Source organism: Haematobia irritans, chromosome 1 (assembly GCF_050003625.1).
Source record: "Haematobia irritans isolate KBUSLIRL chromosome 1, ASM5000362v1, whole genome shotgun sequence".
Taxonomy (NCBI): Eukaryota; Metazoa; Arthropoda; class Insecta; order Diptera; family Muscidae; genus Haematobia; species Haematobia irritans.
Window position 1 is genome coordinate 197,529,809 of NC_134397.1, and position 24,409 is coordinate 197,554,217.

Below are 24,409 nucleotides of genomic sequence, written 5' to 3' on the forward strand. Positions count from 1 at the left end.
ATCATAAACATATCGTGTATATGATGAAAACATGGACCAATATTCACCACCTCTTAATGTTCCTCAAATACCTCTAGAATTCCACTTTCAGACGAATTGGGTGAAAACTACGAATTCTAGAAGCCCAAGAAGTAAAATCGGGAGATCAGTCTATATAGGGGCTATACCAAAACATGGGCCGATACGGACCATTTTCGACACACCTCTTTATGGTCCTAAGATACGTCTATATTTCTAATTTCCGGCAATTTAGATAAAAACTACGGATTCTATAAGCCCAAGAAATAAAGTCGGGAGATTGGTCTATATGGGGGCTATACCAAAATATGGACCAATAGGCACCATTTGCAACACACCTATTTGTGATCTTAAAATACCTGTAGATTTTAAATTTCAAGCAAATTGGCTAGAAACTATAGTCTCTAGAAGCCCAAGAAGTAAAACCGAGAGATCGGTGTATATGGGGGTTATACCAAAAAATGGACCGATACACCTCAATTTCGGCACACATATTTGGGGTCCCAAAATACCTCTAGATTTCCAATTTCATCGGGTAATAAATACAGTTTATAGAAGCCAAAGAATAAAAATAGGGAGATCGGTCTATATGGCGACTATACCAAAACAAGGACCGATACGGACCATTTTCGACACACCTCTTTATGGTCCCAAAATACCTCTAGATTTTCAATTTCAGGCAAATCGGATAGAAAATACAGTTTCTAGACGCCCAAGAAGCAAAATCGGGAGATCGGTCTATATGGGGGCTATACCAAAAAATTGGTCCGATGGGCACCATTTTCGGCACACTTCTTTATGGTCCTCAAGTACCTCTAGATTGTTAGTTTCAGGCTAATTGGACAAAAACTACGTTTTTTTTATAAGCCAAAGACCCCAAATCGAAAAATCGGTTTATATGGGAACTATATCAAAGCTTGGACCGATATAGCCCATCTTCGAACTTGACCTGCATGCAACCAAAAAACGAATCTGTGCCAAATTTCAGGACGATTGCTTTATTATTGAAGACTGTATAGTGATTACAACAGACAGACAGACGGACATGGCTATATCGTCTTAGAATTTCTCCTTGATCAAGAATATATATACTTCATATAGTCGGAAATCGATATTTCGATGTATTACAAACGGAATGACAAACTTGGTGGTGGGTATAACAAATTTAAAAGTACCCATGAATAATGTGAAAAAAACTAGTTCTAAAAATTTAATTAAAACAACTTCCAGTGTAGTTAAAATAAGGACTACCTTTGGGAGCACATTTTTGGAAGTAAATTTAAAGTAGTGCCATTAGAACAACTTCCATTTTTTTTGGCTGGGTTGTAACGAGAATGAAAATTTGATAAATGATATCCGTGTCCTAATTTTTATTTTATTTTATATTTTAGCCTAGATTTAATGCTAGATAGCTCCCTAAGAAATTTCGTTAGTTTAAAATAACTTCATCTTTGTCTCGGAATCAATACGCAATACGGTCAAAATCTTTGATCCAAGTAAAGTGCATATTTCTCATGGAAATTTGTGCTACAGATAGAAGTTCACCACTGTGGTATCACAATGAACTGAATAGTCTAAGTGAGCCCAATACATCGGGCTGCCACCTAACCTAAGACCTTAATGTATTAATGTATTTAATTTAAGACATAATAAAAATTAAATAAAGGAGGATCCTATATCCTTGGGCAAGCCTTTACTTGGATTGTTGCTAAAGAAAAACAAAAAGTGAAAGCTGTCCGAAAGTAATCTGTATGTATTTTGTCTTATTCCTATACAATGGCTGTCTTCAGGTTATCCATTCATATTATTTAGTCCTGAATAGACCCATAAAATGATATTCCTTATTATGTAATCATTCTTCCTTAAATGACTAGCAATTATGTTTAATGATTAAATACCCCATGAAGACGCGAACCAATTCTTTAAGTTCATTTCGTCAGAAAAAAAAACATTTTTTGTTAGGTCATGGTCATAGGAAATCAAGAGGAAACTCTAATTACCTTAACCATGAATGAAATCTGTATGGGGTTTTATTAGGAGCTTGTTATATATTATTAGCCTTCCTAACAAATGTTTATGGAGAAATCGAATCGTCTGGCTTTAGTGAAATGCAAATTTAATATTCATTTGTTCCATATATGAAATTTCTGACTGGGATTTAATGATCCCTTAAGACCTGAAGGTATAATAAAATCCCATAACATCTCGTGAGTTTTTGAAATTTTCTACATGAAGGTTAAGAAGGTCAAGAATTTCCATTCTCTTATGAAAAACAAGAATTAGGGCGAGTTGTCGTGACTCAAACTTTGAATAAAAATAAAAATGAACTTAGACTATCCCAAAGGTACACCACTCAGCCTTGGTTAGACAGGTCCAATGAACAATAAAAAGCTAATATTTGCGAGCATATTTTACAGAGTTAAAATAAAAACGCACACCAAGGACCCACAAGTAGTCCAACAGCAATATTTGAATAAGAATATTCTAAGGCTGCCATTAATTAATCAACCATGGTTTTTGAATTAAACAAATTCTGACGGTAGAAGCCTGGTCGTTAATAAACAAAACCTTATGAATAACCCAAGGAGCAATGAACTGAGTTAAGTTTATGCGAGCATAAAAGAAAGAAAATGTCCTTTGGCACCTTCTTCCGTTACTTTATTTATACACACGGAGGAATTAGTCAGCTGATTACAATGTAACACTGAAAAAAAGCATACTCGGTTCCAAAGATTTTGTCTTTACTTTAAAAAATTTGATATTGATTCCGAGCCAAAGAAGCGGAGAATACAAGTAAGGATACTTTTATGACACAATTCTCTTTTAAATTTAGGTTTTGTGTACTTGCTTTTAGGAAGCAAATTTTAATTGTTCGCTTTCTCAGTTTTTTTTCTTCATATGCTATCAAAGTCCTTTAACGGCAACTTTATTTTCCAAATTAGGACTCGACTTCCAGTAGAAATTGTGCTATGTTTGAAGTAAAAAACTTCTTTAAAATAAAGTTTTAAAAAACATGTCCTATATTTGAACGATTTTTTGCTTTGTAGTCAAGATGCAAAAAGACAACAAATTTAAAGACAATTTCATTAAATTTAAAGAATTTTTCTGAATTATTAAACCCTTGAACCCTCCGAAAAAAGGTTTTACATTGATAGCCGGCTTATGCCGAAATAAATTCGAAACAAAGATATATATTGAAAAGAGATATGTTTGTTTCGAATTTATTTCGGCATAAGCCGGCTATCAATGTAAAACCTTTTTTCGGAGGGTTCAAGTGTAGTTTTTGTTGGGTTTAATAAACTGCCTGAATTTATTCTGATAATTGGTTGATAGTTTTGCTGCAAGTAGAGGATGCTGATGAGGAATGTGGTAATTCCGAAACGTGCGTCCATCCAACCATCTTGCAGTCTATAGGGCTTTGCCCAAATAAATTTGACAAACATTCTTTTCCTCTGTTGGTTAAGCTACAATTGTGGTTTAGTCAATGTATGGTTTTAAGCTGAAATAAAAAACAACAACAATGCTTAAAGAACAAAACCAACAATAACAAAACAAAACAAATGGAAAAAGAAGAGGAGGCACGCTCAAAATAAACCCAGCCATGTGAATTCAAATCGATGATTTGACAGTGGCATAGGAAAAGAGATATGTTTGTTTCGAATTTATTTCGGCATAAGCCGGCTATCAATGTAAAACCTTTTTTCGGAGGGTTCAAGTGTAGTTTTTGTTGGGTTTAATAAACTGCCTGAATTTATTCTGATAATTGGTTGATAGTTTTGCTGCAAGTAGAGGATGCTGATGAGGAATGTGGTAATTCCGAAACGTGCGTCCATCCAACCATCTTGCAGTCTATAGGGCTTTGCCCAAATAAATTTGACAAACATTCTTTTCCTCTGTTGGTTAAGCTACAATTGTGGTTTAGTCAATGTATGGTTTTAAGCTGAAATAAGAAATAAAATTTTGACAAAATTTTCTATAGAAATAAAATTTTGACAAAATTTTCTATAGAAATAAAATTTTGACAAAATTTTCTATACAAATAAAATTTTGACAAAATTTTCTATAGAAAAAAATATGATTTTTTATCTCATAATCTCGGCTATAGGTCTATAAATTAAACTTGAAATTGTTGGTTTCTTGTTTTTTTATTTTCCGATATTTCGGTTGACTTCGTCAGAGCCGTTTTCAAGGCTACAAATTACAAAATTGTACAAAAATTAATTACAAAATTCACAAAATAAAATCAAACTATCTATTGTACTTTACATTTTCTCCGCTGTCTGTTTTTCTACTGGTGATTACTTTCTCTTGTGTTTTTGTATCGTATGCCGAAATATTCTCGCGCAGTTCTCAATATCTTTCTTATAATTTATTCTCTCGTTAATTGGAGTGTTAATGATGTGTAACATCTCCAGAGTATATCTTCGTCTGTACTTGTTTTCCTTGCTTAGGATTTCTACGTCGTTTAAGTTAGGTTTGTGACCAAAAAAATTTTGACAAAATTTTCTATAGAAATAAAATTTTGACAAAATTTTCTATAGAAATAAGATTTTGAAAAAAAATCTACAGAAATAAGATTTTGACAAAATTTTCTATAGAAATAAGATTTTGACAAAATTTTCTATAGAAATAAAATTTTGACAAAATTTTCTATAGAAATAAAATTTTGACAAAATTTTCTATAGAAAGAAAATTTTGACAAAATTTTCTATAGAAATAAAATTTTGACAAAATGTTCTATAGAGATAAGATTTTGAAAAAAAAATCTACAGAAATAAAATTTTGACAAAATTTTCTATAGATATAGAATTTTGACAAAATTTTCTATATAAATAAAATTTTGACAAAATTTTCTATAGAAATAAGATTTTGAAAAAAATCTACAGAAATAAGATTTTGACAAAATTTTCTATAGAAATAAGATTGTGACAAATTTTTCTATAGAAATAAAATTTTGACAAAATTTTCTATAGAAATAAACTTTTGACAAATTTTTATATAGACATAAAATTTTGACAAAATGTTTTATAGAGATAAGATTTTGAAAAAAAAATTCTACAGAAATAAAATTTTGACAAAATTTTCTATACAAATAAAATTTTGACAAAATTTTCTGTACAAATAAAATTTTGCCAAATTTTCTACAAAAATAAAATGTTGACAAAATTTTTGATAGAAATAAAATTTTGACAAAATTTTCTATAGAAATAAAATTTTGACAAAGTTTTCTATAGAAATAAAATTTTGACAAAATTTTCTATAGAAATAAAATTTTGACAAAATTTTCTATAGAAATAAAATTTTGATAAAATTTTCTATAGAAATAAAATTTTGCCAAATTCACTACAGAAATAAATTTTTGACAAAATTATCTATAAAAATAAAATTTTGACAAAATTTTCTATAGATATAGAATTTTGACAAAATTTTTTATAGAAATAAACTTGTGATCAAATTTTCTATAGTAATACAATTTTGACAAAATTTTCTATAGAAATAAAATTTTGACAAAAATTTTCTATAGAAATAAATTTTGATAAAAATTTCTATAGAAATAAAATTTTGCCAAATTTTCTATAGAAATAGGTGAGCAAAGACTTGTGTCGAAATTGGTTTACATCGGTCCATATTTTGGTAAGTCGACCGATTCACGTTTTTAATTCTTGTGCATCTAGACACCGCAATTTTTATCCAATTGTTCTGAGATTGTAAATATAGAGATATATTAGAACAATAAGAGATGTGTCAAATTTGGTTTGTATCGAGGGGATAGAAGGCGCAGTGACCATCCAAATTGCACGAAACTAGAAGTAAAATTTCTCGATTTTACATCTTGTGTTCATTTGAGTAATGGGGGTAAAAATCTATAGAATTTCGATTTCAAATCATATGAAAGGTATTGTTTCATTGGATTTTCTTGCACGCTTAAAAATATATTTAAGCTTCTTTTAAATCTCAAACTAAACTGAGCCCATTTACTTAGGAGAATATCTGTCATCAAATCCACCAAAAATTCTATATATTTGTAAGTAACATGCTACGATGAAAATTTCTCAAAGCAAGATTTTGTATATGATTCATGGTGGTGGGTATTTAAGATTCGGCAAGGCCGAACTTAGATCTATAAAAATAAAATTTTGACAAAATTTTCTATAGAAAAAAATTTTGACAAAATTTTCTATAGAAATAAAATTTTGACAAAAATTTCTATAGATATAGAATTTTGACAAAATTTTTTATAGAAATAAACTTTTGATCAAATTTTCTATAGTAATACAATTATGACAAAATTTTCTATTTAAATAAAATTTTGACAGAAATTTTCTATAGAAATAAATTTTGATAAAAATTTTTATAGAAATAAAATTTTGCCAAATTTTCTATAGAAATAAAATTTTAACAAAATTTTCTATAAAAATACAATTTTGACAAAAATTTCTATAGAAATAAAATTTTGACAAAAATTTCTACAGAAATAACATTTTGACAAAATTTTATAGAAATAAAAAAAAAGTACTTTATAGAAATTTTTTTATAGAAATAAAATAGATATAGAATTTTGACAAAATTTTCTATAGAAATAAAATTTTGACAAAATTTTCTATAATAATAAAATGTTGACAAAATTTTCTATAGAAATAAAATTTTGACAAAATTTTCTATAGAAATAAAATTTTGATAAAATTTTCTATAATAATAAAATTTTGAACAAATATTACCTCAGTGTACCAGTGGATCTGCGTAAAAAATTCATAATATTTCATAACGAAAACTAATGTCCTGCACCAAAAAAAAAACAAAACAACAAACAATGGAAAATGTTGAACAAAAAAAAATTGATTAACAATGAAGAGTATGAATTCTATGCCAACAACGCGACGCAACGAAAATGTGAAAAATGTCCTCGATTACAATCAGGACGCTCGTTATTGCTGTTGTTTGTTTCTTAGAGAAAGGCAAATATGGCGGTGACATGGTAAAAAATGCCCATACTAGAAATGTCGTGTTAATATCGTTATTAAAGAGTTTAGTTTTGGTTCGGGGCAAATGAAACTATTTTACAAAGGAAGGTAATTGCTTTAGAAATGAAGACAGACACATGCAAGAGCATGTGTAATAATAGTTAGCATCGATTATGTGTCTTGTTTATTTGGAAATTTGATAAAGACAATATCGCACAATGAATAATTATTGGTTCCATCAACACCACAACTATACACTCAAATTTACTTGAGGGTGTTCAATTTGTAATGGAGCAAATGGATTTCCAGAATAGGAAAGAAATCGTTAATCATTTAAATCGATTTACAGACGATACACATAATTAGAGAAACGTATTCTTAGACTTTGATTAATGTTGAAAAAGTAAGCAATCCATTATGTTATAAGAAAATACAGCATATCCAGTGATCCTGGTTGAATATTATTCGAATTATGTTTTACTAACTTTGGTTGGTAATTACACCCATCAAATCACTAGCTCGGAAAAAAACTCTAATTAAAGATTCACGATTCTAATACTAGACTTTCAATTACTACTTACTAACCACCAAGTAAATTTAATTTGTTGGATTCGGTGATAAAAAAGAGGTCAATGAGGTTAACATAGAATCGGGCAGCACTTATTCATAAGGGAAAAGTTCACCACCTGTGGTATCACAATGGACTGAATAGTCTAAGTGAGCCTAAACATATCACGCTGCAACTATACCTAACCTAACCTAGGATAACTAAAATCAAAATTACGATACACATCTAATTTATCGAATTTTCATGCTCTTTTTGCAAAATATTAATCAAGTGTCCAATAAATAAAAATCTAAATTATAACAGATACTTCAAGGTATTATTCAAAATCCTCCAAATAAACCTATATGATGCGTTTTTATCCTAAATCTAAAGATTCTATATATATAAAACAATTTCGATTTTTAAATTAATTGTAAAGATTGAAATTGTTTTTCTTTACTTTAATGAAAATGCTTCTTAGTTTAAAGACAAACGACTTTAAAGGAGAGACGCAAGTTTCCAAGATTCGTGTCCAAAATTTAATGATAAAATATTTGGAAGTTAAAATTATAAACTTTATTTTAAAGACTTTTTTATACCCACCACCATAGAATGGTGATGGAGGTATTATAAGTTTGCCATTCCGATCAGATAGAAATTCTAAGAGGATATAACCATTTCCGTCCGTCTGTCTGTTATAATTACGCTACAGCCTTCAATATTGGTGCTATCATCCTGAAATTTGGCAGAGATTCGTGTTTCTGTACACAGAAAATAATATTATAATTTTTGAGCTCAACGTAATTTGTATTTACAAATTACGTTGCTAGCTCAAATTTAAACATAATTTTAATTGTATTGACAATCAAATTAATTGTTATTTTTTTTTGTGTACGCAGGCCAAATTCGGAGATGGCCTATATCGATTCAAGTTTTGATATAGGGCCCATATAAACCGACCCCCCGATTTCGGGTCTTGAGTATCTAGACACCGCAATTTCCATCCGATTTGCCTGAAATTGGAAACCTAGAACTACTTTAGGTCCAAAAAGAGGTGTATCGATAATGGCACGTATCGGTCCATGTTTTGGTATAGGCCTATGGACCGATTTCCCAATTTGCCTTCTCGGGCGTATAGCCCCGTAAAGACCGATCTTCCAATTAGACCTCATGGAATCGTAGACGACGAAATTTTTATCCAATTTGACTGAAATGTAGCGGTACGGAAGGTCCACAAATAGGCGAATATCGTATATATCGGTCCATGTTTTGGTATATGTTTCATATAGACCGATTTCCCGGTTTGATTTCTTGGAGGTCTAGACACCCCAAGTTTTATCTGAAATTCAAAATCTAAAAATATTTTAGGACCACAATAGACCGATGTCCAGATTTGACTTCTTGGGCTTCTAGATACCCCAATTTTTATCAGATTTGTCTGAAGATGGAAATATGGGTAAACTTTAGGTGAGCAAAGACTTGTGTCGAAGTTGGTTTACATCGGTCCATATTTTGGTAAGTCCCTCGATCGACCGATTTCACGTTTTTAATTCTTGTGCATCTAGACACCGAAATTTTTATCCGATTGTTCTGAGATTGTAAATATAGAGATATGTTAGAACAATAAGAGATGTGTCAAATTTAGTTTATATCGAGGGGATAGAAGGCGCAGTGACCATCCAAATTGCACGAAACTAGAAGTAAAATTTCTCGATTTTACATCTTGTGTTCACTTGAGTAATGGGGGTAAAAATCTATAGAATTTCGATTTCGAATCATATGAAAGGTATTGTTTCATTGGATTTTCTTGCACACCTAAAAATATATTTAAAATTCTTTTAAATCTCAAACTAAACTGAGCCCATTTACTTAGGAGAATATCTGTCATCAAATCCATCAAAAATTCTATATATTTGTAAGTAACATGCTACGATGAAAATGTGTCAAAGCAAGCTTTTGTATTTGATTCATGGTGGTGGATATTTACGATTCGGTAAGGCCGAACTTAGAGTTGTATATACTTGATCTCAATTCGATTTACTAATATTTAGTTTTCATAGTTCTTAAATTAAAATCTTATTTATTTTTAGGGAGGAAATCCAACTAAGATAATTCTGATCACTACTCTTTTGGAACTACAAAAAATTACCCTTAGTATTAATTAAAACAGCGACCCTCTCACTTATCCCCATTTCTTTATATTATTAAATATTTTGTTTTTTTTTTTAATTACTCCACTTGCACAAAAAACCATTTGCTAAACTAACAGTGGAAATTAATGATACTTTTTTGTTACACCTTCCTAATTGGCAACGTATGACAGACATTTCCGAATAATTCGAATGTACAAGAAATTCTTGCAGTTTTTGTTTGATTAATTGAAGACGATTAGGAGCTCGTCCTTGTCCCAATGAAATAAAGAAATAAACAATAGAAAAAAATGTGATTTGTCATTATACACAAAAACTAAAATGTTCCAAGTTGAAATGACTAGGACTATGTCTTCCAATTGAAATTTGGATGTAATCTAACAAAGGCGTTATGATAGTCATCTACAGCGCTAATTTGAAGAGTGATGTTTCAATTCGCAAAATTTTATCGAAACGAAATAACAAATAACAGGTTGGCTGATAAGTCCCCGGTCTGACACATAGATGGCGTCGCTAGTATTAAATGCATATTATTTTTATATAGTACCAACCTTAAAATGATTCGTGTCAAAATTTGACGTCTGTAAGTCAATTAGTTTGTGAGTCTGAGCGTCTTTTGTGAAGCGTGGTGAAATGAGCACGAAGGACGGTGAACGCCCGAAAGAGGTGGTTACCGACGAAAACCTCAAAAAATCCACAAAATGATTCTGAATGACCGTAAAATGAAGTTGATCGAGATAGCAGAGGCCTTAAAGATATCAAAGGAACGTGTTGGTCATATCATTCATCAATATTTGGATATGCGGAAGCTCTGTGCAAAATGGGTGCCGCGCGAGCTCACATTTGACCAAAAACAACAACGTATTGATGATTTTGAGCGGTGTTTGCAGCTGTTAACTCGTAATACACCCGAGTTTTTCCGTCGATATGTGACAATGGATGAAACATGGCTCCATCACTACACGTCTGAGTCCAATCGACAGTCGGCTGAGTGGACAGCGACCGGTGAACCGTCTCCGAAGCGTGGATCGACTCAAAAGTCCGCTGGCAAAGTAATGGCCTCTGTTTTTTTGGGATGCGCATGGAATAATTTTTATCGATTATCTTGAGAAGGGAAAAACCATCAACAGTGACTATTATATGGCGTTATTGGAGCGTTTGAAGGTCGAAATCGCAACAAAACGGGCCCATATGAAGAAGAAAAAAGTGTTGTTCCACCAAGACAACGCACCGTGCCACAAGTCATTGATAACGATGGCAAAAATTCATGAATTGGGCTTCGAATTGCTTCCCCACCCACCGTATTCTCCAGATCTGGCCCCCAGTGACTTATTCTTTCTCAGACCTCAAAAGGATGCTCGCAGGGAAAAAATTTGGCTGCAATGAAGAGGTGATCGCCGAAACTGAGGCCTATTTTGAGGCAAAACCGAAGGAGTACTACCAAAATGGTATCAAAAAATTGGAAGGTCGTTATAATCGTTGTATCGCTTTTGAAGGGAACAATGTTGAATAATAAAAACGAATTTTGACAAAAAAATGTGTTTTTCTTTGTTAGACCGGGGACTTATCAGCCAACCTGTTAGGTCTTTTGATTAAGGGAAAAGTGATGATAATAATTTGGGATTTGAAATGTGTTTTTCGGGAACCAGTGTGAACCAGTTTACTATAATGTTTGCCATTGTAAATACGAAAAAATATCATCATGAGGCCAAATATTTCATAACCATAAAATACTAATGCGAATTTTGCATAGCATCCCAGCAAAAAAAATTGCAAGTTCTTCTTAAGGCACACCTTTAAAAGAACTTCTAGAAATGCCCTCCCATGGATGTTCTCTATTTTAACTGCACAGGAAGTTCATTTGAGTCAATTTTTCAATAGCTCTCTTTTTTCATTTTTTTAATGGGATTTTTTTGTTTCAAAACAGATTTAGAATTAATGAAATGGTAAATTTTTTTGTAAATTTAGCCGCAAAAAATGCTAAGTCCTTTCTAGAAAAGTTGCGAATTTTTATAAATATTTGAGAACAAACGTCCCAGGCAAGCGTTACAATGCATTAAAAATCATTTGATTATTATTTTGATCTACAGAATTCGAAAAAAAATTTTAAACATTATTTTGTGGAACAGTTTTTGAGATGTCCCGTTGTTTTTAGCTTTTCGCTCTTTTTGCACTAAACAAATTATATCTCGAATTAAGGTATTGAATGAAATTAAAGGCTTTGAAATGACGAATAATTGTGTGTAATTTGATCTGTGATAAGTTAAGTGGTTCAAAAAATATCTATGCAAAAATGGCAAATTTAAAAACAAAAATCATGTTTTACAGTGATCCTTTTCCGCCGGAAAAGTACAAACCATTGAAAACAAAATGTTTTTATCTTCATGGTCGAATAGATGAATCTCTAACGTAAGTAATAAGACCACCTAGAAGAAAAACGACCAAAAAATGACAAAGTTATAAGCAATTGAGTGAACAAATCCGATGTCATATCATGCAATTATGAGCAACTCACCCATACAAAAATGCATTTTTGTGTAGCCGAATTTAAAGAGGATATTAATACTATTGAAGAATTTTTAGTAGTTCTCGTATTAAAGCCAAGTTGTCTTATTTCAACAACATTTTTTTTTTTTTGTAAAAATTATAATTTTAATATTTAATTTCCTTCCAGTACAAAACTTCTTCAACTTGAGGGCAAGTAAAATATCTTTGTATCTGACAAATATGTCTTCTATACTACATAAAAATAGTACACGTATTTTAGGGACATGAAATTTCGATTCAGCCGTAGAAGCGTCGGCTTTTGTTTAACATGTCATGAATATAAAAAAAATCGAGTTCGACAGCATCCTTTGCTGACACATTTATATCACAATGAATAACATTTATATCACAATGAGATAGCAATTTAAGCTTTTTTTGCTATAGTCGTCGATTATTTTACATTATCTAATCATATCTATGTAACCCTTCAATTATTGTTTTAAAATACACAAAAAAAGGAGTGAATTAGAATTACATAAAACAAAAACATTTGAGAGTATGCTTTTCCATGTGCTTGGCTCATTCTAAGTATATACATGTCGTACCACATAGTTCACTTCCGTATCCTGTTATAGTTGTACATTTGCAGTACAAAAAAATAACCGCTCCACTTGGCTAACTTGTATTTTTACTTTAAAGTATGTTAACAATTTGGCATAAATATTCCACAGTTGCCATTTTGCCATACCGATACGTTCATTTATGGTAGAGTCAACCGCAAAATGTTTCAACACTTCAACAAGGTAAAGCCGAAACCTATAATCGTATTATTCTATGTACACTGGAATAAAAAATATTCTCGGAAGAACGATGATTTGTTGTCCATAAAATACGAATGTCTATATGGAAGTTATATCTAAGCACACACAGAAAACAAATTTGTTGTGCCAACCAATTCTTTTGCCAACCAAATTATTCGGTCCCATCTACTACCAGAATATAACTGACAAAATTTGTCAAAGCAACCAACTGTTGTCTTGCACAACAGTATATCAAATTGTTTCGATAACTAAAATTTGGGCACATTATAAGTCTAATTGGTAATCCCAACCAATAAAATTTTATTCGTTTGTTGAAACAACTATTTCTTATTTTCGGACAACCAATGCTTGAGAAATTAAAGAAACCATTTGGTGAATTAATTTTAGTCTGTATTTATTTAAATTATTAATTAATAATTAAAAACTGAATGGAAATGATGCAGATGCTGCTGATACTCCACTCACAATTACCCGATCGTGACTCACGCATGGACCTTGACGTGTTGTTATGTCTTTGCACCAGAATCTTTCTTCAGTTCTGATCGATTTTAAGTTCGATGGCGAGGTAGCCAATCTATATATTTACCATTCCCATCCTCGGAAATCGTCACATTTGTTAAAATATCTCTAGTAGGGAAGAACGTAAGTGAGTGAATGGTATTAATTTCATTTGATGATTATGTTACTCACCAATTAAGAATGCAGCTACCGAATTAAAAAGAATATATACCTAATTCACAGCAAGTCTTTATGGCCAGAATTTTCTCTAATATTGGGTACTCGACATGAAAAATTTGAATTGTATTGAAATTTTTAGAATTTAGAGTTTATAATTAATGAAATCAAACAACAACTTATTTGTTGTCATATTTATGTAGTCCATAGTAACAAATTCCTTTATAAATATAAAATTTGTTAACACAACCAACTTATTGGCTAGGCGGACTTTCAGTTGGGTTTGGTGACACATTGGCAAAACAAATCAGTTATCACAACAGGGTGGAATAAATTGAAATGGTTGGTTACTTCAATGTATAAATAACGACCAATATTTGGTCGTGTGTACCAACTTTTGGTCACACCACCGTTATATTGATTATATAAACTATCAAACAAGAGAAATAACTAACAATTATTACACACAATTAAAGATTGTGGGTCTCCACTATCAAACTGTTGTCGTAATCGAATTCCAACCAATCATTTCTCTGGGTGCAAGGGCCGATATATTCCAAATTTTGCACAGCTCTTTATAATCCTAAATAAAATGACTGTAGACTAACAATATCATGAAAATGGGATGAAAGTAGCGTCGCTTATATGTTCAAGAACTCAAATCGGTGAATCGGTTTATATGTGGGGTATATCGAGACATGATCCAATATAGTCCATATTCGAATTCGAACTGCCTGAAGACAAAAAATCGAGCTTCCTTATTGAAGGTTGTAGCGTGATTACAACTGGGTATAAAAACTGAAAATTAAATAAAAATTGAAATTTTTCATGTACACAAAATCTGCATTTAAAAGTGAACTGTATCCTAAGACTCCAGAAAGTAAGGCCCCAAACCGAAAATGAAATAAAGCCCCAAACATTTATATTTAAAACAAAAAACAACGATATTTGGGATATCGGTTTACCTTTTTGGGGTGTTGTTTCATAATAAACCTCTTCTTCGGAATGTTGTTATAAATAACCTTCTGATTACCCTAGAAAAAGAAAGGATAAAAGTGGTGGCATACGCAGATGATGTGGCTCTAGCAGTCAGGGGAAAATTCTCATCTACAATCAGAGATATTATTCAGAGGGCCCTCCGGATGACTGAGAAATGGGCGAAAGACAATGGTCTTGGGGTAAATCCTGCAAAGACAGAACTGGTCATGTACTGCAAAGATCGCAAAACTCCCACGGTTAGGCCCATTTCCTTAGGGGGTATTGAAATTCCCTTTGGTGAGTGTGCAAAATATCTTGGCGTTATTTTGGACAGGAAGCTGAACTTTAAACTTAATATTGAAGAAAGGGCGAGAAAAGCAACGGTAGCTTTGTACTCGTGCAAAAAGGCAATAGGAAAAAAGTGGGGACTAAAACCAAAAATTGTGCATTGGCTATACACGGCAGTGGTTAGATCTATAATGCTATATGGTGTTGTAGTCTGGTGGCCGGCACTTCAGAAACCGACTTGTTTAGATAAAGTTCAGCGTATGGCGTGTTTGTGTATCTCAGGCGCATTCAGCAAGACAGGAACAAATTCCCTTAATGTCATGCTGCATCTATTGCCTTTAGACATTTTGGCCAAACAGTCAGCTGCAACAAAGTCTGTGCAGTTGCGTGAGCTGTCGCTGTGGTCGGAAAAAAGTTACGGTCACAGTTCGGTCCTCACAATAATGCCAGATGTGCCTAACACAGTGGATTACACTTTGGCGAGACCACTTTTCGACAAAAAGTTTGAGACTCTAATCCCCAACAGTGAGGCGTGGTGCACACAGACCCCGGGGAATAAAGAATATATAGATTTCTACACTGATTGCTCCAAATTGAATGGACAATTGGGTTTCGGAGTATATTCTAATGATCTGGAACTTCGAATAGCGAAAATATTACCTAATCACTGTAGTGTTTTTCAGGCTGAAATATTAGCAATAAGAGAGGTGGTGAATTGGCTGAGAAGTAATGTTCCAAAAATGTGGGCATTAATATATACTCAGCCAGTCAACCTGCAATAAAATCCTTGTTCCTCAACTCGAAAACGGCCATCGACTGCCGCAAATCTCTCAATGAGATGGCTGAGCAGTACAATATTCACCTAATATGGTTGCCTGGCCATAGGAACATACCGGGGAACTGTGAAGCGGATGAATTGCCAAAGCTAGGGACTACCTTACATATTCCAAGGGAACTAGAATCTGTTGGTATGCCCCTGGATACCTGCAAGCTCATGCTGCGTGAGAAGGCTGTTATGATGGCAAATGTTCGATGGGAGAATTGCAAGGGCTGTAACGACACCAAGCAAATATGGCCCCATTTAAACTTAAACCGCACACTAGATATGTTCTCGAGACGTCAGATATCACTCCTGATATCTGCTACAACGGGTACCTGCCTGATAGGCGATTTTCCAAAAACTATAGGCGCGAAGTATAATGACGATTGTATGAGCTGTCATAATGCGGAGGAAAAGGAATAACTTAAACACCTCTTGTGTGAGTGTCCTGCATGTTGTGTAAAGCGCAAGCATCTTTTAGGAGCATATAGCTTCAGATTACTGGCGGATCTGGAAAACGTTAACTTAAGCAGTCTGCTAATGTTTTTGGAACAATCTGGTTGGTTCAACAAAGAAAAATAATCAAGAAGGTTCAGCGGTTAAAACTAGAAGTGCCCATATGTAATAGGTACTTTTAGTAAATGTGGTATCACAATGGACTGAATAGTCTAAGTGAGCCTGAATCTTAATCGGGCTGCCACTTTAACCTAACCTAACCTTCATAATAAAAGGGTGTTCATTCATAATGAAATAACACCCAAAAATTCGTTAATGAAACTAAACCCCACAAAATGTTTGGGGTCTTTATTTTATTTTGTTAAAACCAACTAGATTACTAAACAGGCTTCTGGAAAAACAAAAACACCAAGAAATTAGGCTCGCAAATGAGAATAAAATAATGTCCTAAGATTTGGGGTTTTTTCGTAAAGAAATAAAGCCTAATTTTGTCTATGCAATAAAACCCCACAATAATTAAAACAAGTCCAAGAAGTAGAAATACTTTTGTTAAGTATATCCGATCTTGGAAAGAAGCGCCCTTTCCCTACTTCTCCCCGATTTGTATTTATAGAAAATATAATACAGTATATGTAGATTTAAAATAGCGAAGCATTTACTATATCCATAATTGAAGTTATTGTTGCACAATATTATTTTTGATAATGAAATAAATCCTCATGAGGACCTATTTCATAATACTTGGTACTTTTTTATACCCTCCACCATAGGATGGGGGTATATAAACTTTGTAATGCCGTTTGTAACACATCGAAATATTTCTCTAAGACCCCATAAAGTATATATTCTGGGTCGTGGTGAAATTTTGAGTCGATCTGAGCATGTCCGTCCGTAAGTCCTTCCGTCTGTTGAAATCACGCTAACTTCCGAACGAAACAAGCTATCGATTTGAAACTTGGCACAAGTAGTTGTTATTGATGTAGGTCAGATGGTATTGCAAATGGGCCATATCGGTCCACTTTTACGTATAGCCCTCATATAAACGGACCCCCCAAATTTTGCTTGCAGACCCTCTAAGAGAAGCAAATTTCATCCGATCCGGTTGAAATTTGGTACATGGTGTTAGTATGTGGTCTCCAACAACCACGCAAAAATTGGTCCACATCGGTCCATAATTATATATAGCCCCCATATAAACCGATCCCCCGATTTGGCTTTCGGAGCCTCTAAGAGAAGCAAATTCCATATAAACTAACAACTATGCAAAAATTGGTTCACATCGGTGCATAATTATATATAGCCCCCATATAAACCTATCCCAGATTTGACCTCCGGAGCCCCTTGGAAGACCAAAATTCATCCGATTCGGTTGAAATTTGGGACGTGATGTTAGTATATGGTATCCAACAACCATGCAGGAATTGGTTCAGATCAGTCCATAATTATATATAACCCCTATATAAACCGATCCACAGATTTGACCTCCGGTGCCTTTTGGAGAAGCAAAATTCATCCGATCTGGTTGAAATTTGGTACGTGGTGGTAGTATATGATATTTAACAACCACGCCAAAAGTGGTCCATATCAATCCCGATCCCGTGATTTGGTTTTGGAGCCTCTTGGAGGAGCAAATTTCACCCGAGTCAGTTGAAATTTGGTACATTGTGCTAATATATGGCCGTTAACCACCATGCCTAACTAGGTCCATATCGGTCTATAGTTATATATAGCCTTCAGATAAATCGATCCCCAATCACACAAAAATTGGTCCATATCAAGTTCATAATTTTATATAGCCCCCATATAAGTGATCCCCATATTTTAATTCTGGCTCCCTACACTGAAAAAAAAGCATACTCGGTTCCAAAGATTTTGTCTTTACTTTAAAGAATTTGGTATTGATTACGAGCCAAAGAAGCGGAGAATACAAGTAAGTATACTTTTAAGACACAATTCTCTTTTAAATTTAGGTTTTGTGTACTTGCTTCTAGGAAGCAAATTTTAATTTTCATATGCTATCAAAGACCTTTAAAAACGAGTTAACGGCAACTTTATTTTCCAAATTAGAACTCGACTTCCAGTAGAAATTTTGCTATGTTTGAAGTAAAAAACTTCTTTAAAATAAAGTTTTGAAAAACATGTCCTATATTTGAACGATTTTTTGCTTTGTAGTCTAGATGCAAAAAGACAACAAATTTAAATACAATTTCATTAAATTTAAAGAATTTTTCTGAATTATTAAAGTCAAGTTGACCTTAGCCTATAAATTTTTTTCTTTCATGTTAAGATACCCATTTTTAAGTCAAATCACTTAACTGTAAGGACAATACGACTTCATTGAAAAGTTTATCGACTTTTGGACAAGGAAAATAACTTCGTTTTAGAGAAATGCGTCTTCTATGCTAAGCAAAATTTATATTCGTATTTTAAAGACATGAAATCTTTGACCTCACGACAATATTTTTTTCAGTGTACGCACCGTGCAAAAGTCCATATCGATACGTAATTATTTGTAGACTTACCTACACATACCTTTTTTGTCTAATATATACCACGTATGGACTAACTCCCAAGAAACGTAATTTCCAGGAGCCGCGACCTAAAAGTGCCCCAATGTAATTTCTCGCTTCTTTGGCACAGAATTCCAACATAATTAAAATAAAGACAAAATCTTTGGACTTGAACACTTATTATTTGTTTCAGTGTAGTATTGTAAATATGTACAAAACGCAAAATTTATATACAATTCCATATAAATTCCTCCATGAGGATAATGGAATGAAGCATGTTTGTGAAACTCCATTACAGGACAGTGTGTGTGTATGTTTTTGTATTCTAACACATTAGAGGTGGTGGTATATGGACTAACAACTGGGTCAATTAAATGCGGATTTTTCGGGTAAAATATCATATAAATAAATTTTCCAGAATAACATGAATTCAATCCAAGGGTCCAAACCCATTCACCATATATAAATGAGATAACTACAAATAAAAATTTAAAAAATATATTTTTTTTACCAAAATTATTAAATGTAACTTTTATTTCAAACCATTAATTAGTTTTTACGAATTTTTTTATCAAAAAAATCTAATTTTTATGTTCACTAAAATTTCTATAACATAGCACTCACTTCTTATATTCTATATGGGTTTCTTTGTTTTTTTTACTAATTTTTTTTTTCAAATCTTTTAGATTTATTTATGGCACTATTTAACACTTCCTTTGTTAGAGTTTTGTTTTCCTTTTGTTTTGTGGTGCCGATGAGGCAGCTCTTTCACAAACGTTTCACGTTCAATTCAAAAACTCAACTAAGTGTAGGGACATTGTGGAATCCCCATAAAAGTGGTCAATATTCAAATGGAAATGTTCAACACTACCCCAGTAACCCAAAGAATAGCACCCATACAAATAGAACCGCAGTCAAGTTCTAGTATCCATATATCTTGATCAAGCTACTAGACCTATAATCCACTAGTAAATGGTCTAAAAGACATACTAACACATGCGAGAAGGAGGAGGAGACTAGGTATTGGTGTGAAGTACGATATATTTGCATTTCTATGTACTTTCCAACTAACTCTCTTTTCTCTCTGCATTTCGAGGGTGATATTTTAAATTTTGGTTACTGAAAAAGGGAAAATATTCTAAACTAATGGCAATTTCGATTGGTAAAAAAGGTGCAACATTATCCAAATTGATTGCAAAATATGAAGGACACTTTCATAGCTTTTGGATCCTGTATTCCTTACAATATTATGAATTAACAATAACTTTGGATTTACACTATCATTTGGGAGAAAATAAAATGAGGAAAAAAGTAGTGTAACACCAGGGCAACATATTTTTTGCGAAACGAAAACGCCCTAAGACTATAAAATCTAGGCAATTTGGACGATACTAATACACAATATCTGCCTTATAATATGGCAGCAGAAGTTGCATTAAAGCAAAAACTAAATTTTAGAAGAAGCAATTTAAACAATATTAAGGACAAATTTCTTTAAAATAAAGAAATTCTAATTAAACGAAAGTTTATAATCTTTGATTTAAAAATATTCTTCTTTAAGTTTAAGACACGTATCTCTGAAATTCGCGTCCTTCTGCCAAAGCTTGACAGAGAGAAGTAAGGCAATTTTTTTATACCCTCCATCATAGGATGGGGGTATATTAACTTTGTCATTCCGTTTGTAACACATCGAAATATTGCTCTAAGACCCCATAAAGTATATATATTCTGGGTCGTGGTGAAATTCTGAGTCGATCTAAGCATGTCCGTCCGTCCGTCCGTCTGTTGAAATCACGCTAACTTCCGAACGAAACAAGCTATCGACTTGAAACTTGGCACAAGTAGTTGCTATTGATGTAGGTCGGATGGTATTGAAAATGGGCCATATCGGTCCACTTTTACGTATAGCCCCCATATAAAGGGACCCTCAGAATTGGCTTGTGGAGCGTCTAACAGAAGCATATTTCATCCGATCCGGCTGAAACTTGGTATATGGTGTTGGTATATGGTCTCTAAAAACCATGCAAAAATTGGTCCACATCGGTCCATAATTATATATAGCTCCCATATAAACCGATCCCCAGATTTGGCTTGCGGAGCCTAAAAGAGAAGCAAATTTCATCCGATCCGGCTGAAATTTGGCACATGGTGTTGGTATATGGTCTTTAACAACCATGCAAAAATAGGTCCACATCGGTCCATAATTATATATAGCCCCCATATAAACCGATCCCCAGATTTGGCTTGCGGAGCCTCAAAGAGAAGCAAATTTCATCCGATCCGGCTGAAATTTCGTACATGATGTTGGTATATGGTCTCTAATAACCATGCAAAAATTTGTCCACATCGGTCCATAATTATATATAGCGCCCATATAAACCGATCCCCAGATTTGGGTTGCGGAGCCTCAAAGAGTAGCAAATTTCATCCGATCCGCCTGAAATTTGGTACATGGTATTGGTATATGGTCTCTAACAACCATGCAAATATTGGTCCACATCGGTTCATAATTATATATAGCCCCCATATAAACCGATCCCCAGATTTGGCTTGCGAAGTCTCCAAGAGAAGCAAATTTTATCCAATCCGGTTGTAATTTGGAACATGGTGTTAGTATATGATTTTTAACAACCGTGCCAGAATTGGTCCATATCGGTCCATAATTATATATAGCCCCCATATAAAACGTTCTCCAGATTTGACCTCCGGAGCCTCTTGGAGGAGCAAAATTCATCCGATCCGGTTCAAATTAGGAACGTGGTGTTAGTATATGGTCGCTAACAACCATACCAAAATTGGTCCAATCACTCAAAAATTGGTCCATATCTGTTCATAATCATGGTTGCCACTACACAGAAAAAAATATCACCAAAATATTTCCAATTAAAAAGTTAATTGAAGTTAAAATTTTTTTCAATTAATAAATTAATTGATACAATTAACTTTTTAATCGTGATAGAAACATTAAGTTAATTAAGTCAATGATTGAAAATTTTAAAATTTTTAATTAAAAAATTAATTGATACAATTAACTTTTTAATCGAATTCGGAAGACTAATTCAGTTAGAAAAAGTGCTGATTTTTTTTTAATTTTTAATTAAAAATGTATTTCAAACAACCATTTGTTAATCCAAATAAAACCTCTAAGCCAATTCAGAAAGTAATTAAAAATAGTTACCTTTTTTAATTAATAAATTAATTGAGTTTTGCAATCAATTAAAATTTTGATTGAATCAATAAAAAAATTAATTGAAATTTGCTGAAAAAAATCAATTAATTTTTTAATCAAGAATTTTTTCTATGCCCAATTAAAACTGTGATTGATACTATCATTTTCGTGATTGAAGACATTTCAATTAAAAATTTAATTGGATCAATTAATTTGGTGATTGAATCAGAAAAAAAAAATTTTGTGTGTAGAGCCAAAAATAATCTACCAAAATTTTATTTCTATAGAAAATTTTGTCAAAATTTTATTTCTATAGAAAATTTTGTCAAAATTTTATTTCTATAGAAAATTTTGTTAAAATTTTATTCGGTTCATAATAAAATTTTCATCATTGTCAAAATTTTACTTCTATAGAAAATTTTGTCAAAATTTTATTTCTATAGAAAATTTTGTTCAAATTTTATTCGGTTCATAATCATGGTTGCCACTCGAACCAAAAATAATCTACCAAGATTTTATTTCTATAGAAAATTTTGTCAAAAGTTTATTTCTATAGAAAATTTTGTCAAAAGTTTATTTCTATAGAAAATTTTGTTAAAATTTTATTTCTGTAGAAATTTTTGTCAAAATTTTTATTTCTATAGAAAATTTTGTGAAAATTTTATTTCTATAGAAAATTTTTTTAAAATTTTATTTCTGTAGAAAATTTTGTCAAAATTTTATGTCTACTTTGTCAAACTGAATTATATACGTATTGGATCGATCGATAAGTTCGGCCTGGCCGAACTTACGGCCGTATATACTTGTTTTTAATTGATGCTATTATTTCTGTGATTGAAGACATTTCAATTAAAAAATTAATTGGATCAATTAATTTCGTGATTGAACCAGAAAACAATCTTTTTGTGTGTAGGCTAAGATTTATATTAAGGATTTTGTATTTTTGGTTTAATTTAAAAATTAAAAAATTAATTAAAAAAATATTTTTTTACTTTGAAGTACATATCTGTTATAATTTGGATTTTAAACTTAAGTTTATTTATACATGAATACTTTGTTAAGATATATCGTCTAGATTTAAAGACAGATAACTCCCTAAAAACCATTTTTATTTAAAGAAGCCGAATCTTTGGCTCGGAATCAATAACAAAATCGTTTGGATCCAAGTAAAAACTCAAACTTAAAAGATAATTGTGTCTTAAAAGTATCCTTACCTCAATTCTCCACTTCCTTGATGCGGAATTAACACCAAAATCATTAGTGTAAAGACAAAATCTTTGGAACCGGACATGCTTTTTTCAGTGTTTTTGTCATAAATGTCGAAAAGACGTTTTGTAACCGTCAAGATGGACTTTTGATATTTTTTAAAAATCGACTCTTAGTAGAGACCAAATTCGACTAATCGAATTTTAATGAAACAACTTAAAAAGTCAAGACTCAAAAACACTCAAACACTCAAAAACAAGTTTACTTGGTTCCAAGGGATCATACCTTCCCCTAAGGATTTAGATATTCATTCCGAGCCAAAGATGCGGATTCTTTAAAATAAGGATTTTTTGGGACCTATCTCGATTTAAATCAAGAACCAATAAAATTAAAATTAGGATACAGATCGCATTTATGGAATTTTGATTCTAGTTTTGCGCTATATTAACAAAGCAATTCTGTTTTCCTAATTCTAAAAAAAAACTTTAAACTAAAGATATAAAATCCTCACAGTAAGTCGTAGCCTATATTTAACAAGTAAGGAAAGTCTAAAATCGGGCGGGGCCGACTATATTATACCCTGCACCACTTTGTAGATCTAAATTTTCGATACCATACCACATCCGTCAAATGTGTTGGGGGGCTATATATAAAGGTTTGTCCCAAATACATACATTTAAATATCACTCGATCTGGACAGAATTTGATAGACTTTTACAAAAGCTATAGACAAAAAATTTAAGTCGGCTAATGCACTAGGGTGGAACACAATGTTAGTAAAAAAATATGGGAAACATTTAAATCTAAAGCAATTTTAAGGAAACTTCACAACAGTTTATTTATGATTTATCGCTCGATATATATGTATTAGAAGTTTAGGAAAATTAGAGTTATTTTTAAAACTTTTCGACTAAGCAGTGGCGATTTTACAAGGAAAATGTTGGTATTTTGACCATTTTTGTCGAAATCAGAAAAACATATATATGGGAGCTATATCTAAATCTGAACCGATTTCAACCAAATTTGGCACGCATAGCTATAATGCTAATTCTACTCCCTGTGCAAAATTTCAACTAAATCGGAGCAAAAAATTGGCCTCTGTGGTCATATGAGTGTAAATCGGGCGAAAGCTATATATGGGAGCTATATCTAAATCTGAACCGATTTCAACCAAATTTGACACGCATAGCTACAATGCTAATTCTACTCCCTGTGCAAAATTTCAACTAAATCGGATCAAAAAATTGGCCTATGTGGCCATATGAATCTAAATCGGGCGAAAGCTATATATGGGAGTTATATCTAAATCTGAACAGATCTCA

General features: G+C 32.4%; 1 protein-coding gene and 1 long non-coding RNA gene across 2 annotated transcripts in view; both read right to left on the bottom strand.

Annotated features, from left to right (window-relative positions):
• Kif19A (Kinesin family member 19A) overlaps nucleotides 1-19,487 on the bottom strand; it is a 50,144-nt gene extending 30,657 nt beyond the window's left edge. The window contains exon 1 of the mRNA XM_075292507.1: nucleotides 19,337-19,487. The gene's annotated coding sequence lies outside the window, so the exon portion shown is untranslated. The remainder of the gene's footprint in view (nucleotides 1-19,336) is intronic.
• On the bottom strand, nucleotides 13,363-13,793 carry LOC142242998 (uncharacterized). The gene is made up of 2 exons (XR_012724288.1): nucleotides 13,676-13,793; nucleotides 13,363-13,612 (listed from the first exon to the last, which is right to left on the bottom strand). It is a non-coding gene; the product is annotated as an uncharacterized LOC142242998 (long non-coding RNA).
• Nucleotides 19,488-24,409: the final 4,922 nt, after the last annotated feature.